Raw genomic sequence first — 3,739 nt, 5'->3', positions numbered from 1 at the left:
ACCTAACCTTATTACTACAACTAACTTAAAATTATAATCGCAAATTGAGATTACTAATTGGAATGATAATTGATACATTGGTAAAAGGTGTCTAAAAATATTAAAGCTTACAGGAAAAACTATATCTCAAATGGAAATAACTTAAAAAGAAACTAAAACTTAAAAAGGCGTCGCAAAATTCTAAAGTACCTAAATCTTAGTCTAAAGAAAAAGCACTTAAGGAATTCTACGGCAAAGCCTAAAAATCTAGAAGTAAAAATAACTATGGTAAAAACTAAGTTTAAAACTAAATATGAGCTAAAAATACAAATATTACGCTAAAACGATTAAAAAGGGACAAAATATAACAATATACAAAAAGTTGTAAAAAGTACATTTTTTATAAAAATATTATTTTCATATTATTTATTTATTAAAACTATTAATTTTACAATTTAATTAAACTAATTAAACAAAATAATAATAAAAACTAAAATAAATAATTAATTAAAACCTAATTAGGGTTTTATAATAATAATTATAATAATTACCCGTAATTAATGCCTGATTAGGGTTCTGTCAGGCGCGTCAGAGAAACTCCGCGAGTCGCGGTATTCGAAGCAGCAAACCCCGCGAGTCGCGGGGTTCCAAAATTCAACTTTGGTACAGTTTTTTAATTGACGCGTTTTTTTTTTTTTTACAATTTAATTTTCTGTTTTTATATTTTTCTGTTTTAAAATCTAAATATTTATATAATAAAAACTTATATTTAAAAACTTAAATAAAAATAGAACCACTTTATAAATTTAAAAATATCTTAAAAATAGATTTATATATATTAAAAAAAAAAATTTCGGTTTTTTTTTTAATTTTTTTATGTTTTAAATAAAAACAAAATACTTAAATAAAACTTATATAAAAATAAAGAAACTTTATAAAACTTAAATATTTAACAAAATCTTAAAAATACTTATATTTTTGTTTTTTCTTTTTATATTTTCGAATATTTAAAACGTATTTTTATAAAAACGAATTTTAATAAAAGTAAACCAAAAATCTTTTTTTTTTATATTAGCGTTGCGCTTCCGGCGTTTAAGAGTTCCCCGGCAGCGGCGCCAAAAATAACTTGATGTTTCGCGAGGTGTATATAAAATAGCTATTATATTTTACAAGGAAATACTATTAAATACGATACAATTTTACACAAGATATTTATTTATTTAGAGAATGGATATACTTAAACCTTGCTACAACATTTATAGGCAGTGTACCTAATCGTACAGTAGTGTAGTTTTTAGTAAGTCCGATTCGTTCCACAGGGAAATCTTTAAACAAAGCTTAACGCTATATTAGTTTACTTTTATAAAAATACAAATATATATATATAAGTAATATTATTATTATAAAGGGGGTTTTTACCGTTTAATGACCGGTTTGTCGATTTTAAAACTTTAGTCGCAGTTAAAACCAAATGTAAAATATTAAAAATAAATACAAGACTTAAATTAAAGCGTAAAGTAAATAACGATAATGAAATTGCGAATAATAAAATTGCGATAAAATAAACTTGCGATAATTAAAAAGTACGATAATTAAAAGTGCAATTAAATACAATAACAATAAAAATGCGATAACTAGAAGTGCAATTAAATATAAAATAAAGGAAATTAAATATGAAATAAAAGAATTATGCTTATTTAAACTTCCGTAATCATGATGTTAGACGTGTTGATTTTAGTTTTATGCCCATGGGTTAATTGTCCTTTGTCCTGGATTATTTAATATGTCCGTCTGGTTTTTGTCCATAACAGTCCATCAGTCATAAATATAAAGTGCGAGTGTCCTCGTCAAATTATCCTTATACCCGAAGTTAAATATTCCAACTAATTGGGGATTTAAACTGTAACAAGATTTTAATACTTTGTTTAATAATTACACTAGGATGTCGACTGAGTGTAACCCAAGGTTTTAATATTTTGTTATCAATTATACCAAGTGTCCTTGTACATAATTTCACTCCTGTTTTAATTATTCTAGTGGCTATTAATCCATTCCCGTGTCCGGTTAAATGAACGATTATTCGTACATATAAATACCCCGCCCATCGTGTCCGATCGAGTGTATATGGTAAGTTATAGGGACGCCCAATTGTAAATCTTTATATTAATATTAACAAACTATCATTTAGTTAAACAAATATAAAGCCCATTAATAGCCCATAGTCTAATTTCCACAAGTGTCGTTCTTTTGTCCAAACCCCAATTATGGTACAAAGCCCAATTACCCAATTTTAGTAATTAGCCCAACATCATGATTACTTTGGATTAAATAAGCATAATAATAACTTAGCTACGAGACATTAAATTAAAAAGGTTGAACATAACTTACAATGATTAAAAATAGCGTAGCGTTACACGGACAGAATTTCGACTTACACCCTTACAATATTCGCTAACATACCCTTATTATTAGGATTAAAATTAAAATTAAAATTAAAATATAAATATAAATATAAATATTTACGTATTATGAGAGAAGAAGAAAAAGGATGATAAAAATGATCAGAATTCGGTTGGCTTTATAGGGATTTGAGTTCAGGTATACTCCGCGACTCGCGGCATTTTTTGCCTTCAAACTCCGCGAGTCGCGGAGTTTGAAATTACAGCTCACAAACTTTGGAGTCTTTCTTGCCGACGATTTTTATTATTTATATAATATATAAATAATTATACGAATTATTTAAATATTATATTATATTTATGTGCATAGTTGACTTGTAATTTTTAGTCCGTTGCGTCGAGCGTTGAGAGTTGACTCTGGTCCCGGTTCCGGATTTTCGAACGTCCTTGCGTACAATTTAATATCTTGTACTTTGTGTTTTGAATCTTGTACTCTTGTAATTTCGAGACGTTTCTTATCAATAATTGGAACCTCTTTGATTGTATTTTGTACTTTTGAGCTTTTTGCTCGTTTGCGTCTTCAATTCGTCGAATCTGTCTTTTGTCTTCACCTTTTATTATTTAAACGAATATCACTTGTAAATAGAACAATTGCAACTAAAAGCTTGTCTTTCTTGAGGAATAATGCTATGAAATATATGTTCGTTTTTAGCATTATCACATCACTTGCCCATTATCACTCTCTATTTGTGCTACACTTTTCCTTGTTAAATCTCGCGGTGAAGGTGCCCATTCATATGTATTAACCGAGATGTCTTCCAATAAGATTTCGGCTGCATTTAGTGATTTATACATGAATACCCCACCGGATGAAGAATCAAGATATTGCTTAGTCAAAGCATTACAACCCCGGTAAAATGTGTTGATGTACTCCTTCTTCGTCAAACCGTTCGGTGGGCAATCTCTTAGTAGCTTCTTGAATCGTACCCACGCATCATACAGACTCTCATCACCCCGATGGGTGAACCCATTAATATCCATTCTAAGTCGCTCTACTTTTGACGGTGGGAAGAAGTGATTGATAAACTCGTTTGTTAACTCTTGAAAAGACCTTATGGAATCGGATGGCAAACTTCTCATCCAAGATTTTGCATCTCCTTGAAGTGTGAAGGGAAATGCCCTTAACTTAAAAGCGTCATCGGTGATATTTTTGGTTTTGTAAATATCACAAAGATCATTGAAGTGTTGAATATGCTCGAATGGATTCTCATCTATCAACCCATGTGATCATGCATATTTTAACCGCGGGGTTTAATATGCCTGCTCAATGCATAAGGAGGGGTTTAAGGATCTTAGAACGT

At 29.4% G+C, this 3,739-nt stretch overlaps 1 non-coding gene across 1 annotated transcript; it reads left to right on the top strand.

Annotated features, from left to right (window-relative positions):
- Positions 1-3,321: 3,321 nt before the first annotated feature.
- LOC139903651 (small nucleolar RNA R71) lies at positions 3,322-3,428 on the top strand. The gene has a single exon (XR_011778460.1). It is a non-coding gene; the product is annotated as a small nucleolar RNA R71 (small nucleolar RNA).
- Positions 3,429-3,739: the final 311 nt, after the last annotated feature.

This window comes from Rutidosis leptorrhynchoides, chromosome 3 (genome assembly GCF_046630445.1).
Source record: "Rutidosis leptorrhynchoides isolate AG116_Rl617_1_P2 chromosome 3, CSIRO_AGI_Rlap_v1, whole genome shotgun sequence".
In the NCBI taxonomy this organism is placed as follows: Eukaryota; Viridiplantae; Streptophyta; class Magnoliopsida; order Asterales; family Asteraceae; genus Rutidosis; species Rutidosis leptorrhynchoides.
The sequence above is the reverse complement of the archived record's forward strand: the minus strand, read 5'-3'. Positions and strand labels throughout refer to the sequence as shown.